Below are 777 nucleotides of genomic sequence, written 5' to 3' on the forward strand. Positions count from 1 at the left end.
TGGCAACGCAGCCAATCAGAAACTGTTGGGTAAGGCAAGACCCGCCCGCGGAAGCTGCTGATTGGCTGCGTTGCCACCCCATGTGGTCATGTGATCCAAGATGGCCGCAGTGTGAATGTGGTCAATAGCTGACTTGATCATCATCATCATCATCACTGTCATAGGAATATTGGCGTCCACACAATCATCAATCTCATACACGATAAACACACAATGATAAAGGAAGTGTTAGAGTCTTTTAGACTGAGTCACTGTAGAGTCAGGTCAACGTTGTGCTGATGAAGAAGAGAAGAGTCCTGGTGTTTTGTTCACAGTAGATTTGTTGTCCTGACGCACGATTCTCAGTCTTATAAAAGATGCAACGCTGCTCTGGTATCAACCCACGTGTTGGTTTGGTTTTTCTGTCCTCAATAAATGTTGCTGCAAGTCATAAAAAGCACCAAAGGGAGTCGTTGTGATTTAGTTTCTTTTTCTTTTAGCTTCAACCTGGATACTTTATTTGTTATATCATTTGGACGGAGACACAAGGGGTGGGCGTCGCAAGATGGACGACACTAGATGGTGCAAATTTGTTCTTCCGAATGAGAAATCACACTTCCTCGTGACCAGTTGTGCGGACAGTGTCCTCGACAAAGACCAGATTTTTCAATGATGAGATTTTGCAGCCGAGAGAGAGAGAGACCATGATGGTACCATGATGGTACCATGATGGTTGTCGACCACATTTGGTCTGAAATGTAAAATGATTACAGTGCCACCATGTTTTTATTTTATTTT

The sequence above is a fragment of the Nannobrachium achirus genome, assembly GCF_963921795.1.
Source record: "Nannobrachium achirus genome assembly, chromosome: 3".
Taxonomy (NCBI): domain Eukaryota; kingdom Metazoa; phylum Chordata; class Actinopteri; order Myctophiformes; family Myctophidae; genus Nannobrachium; species Nannobrachium achirus.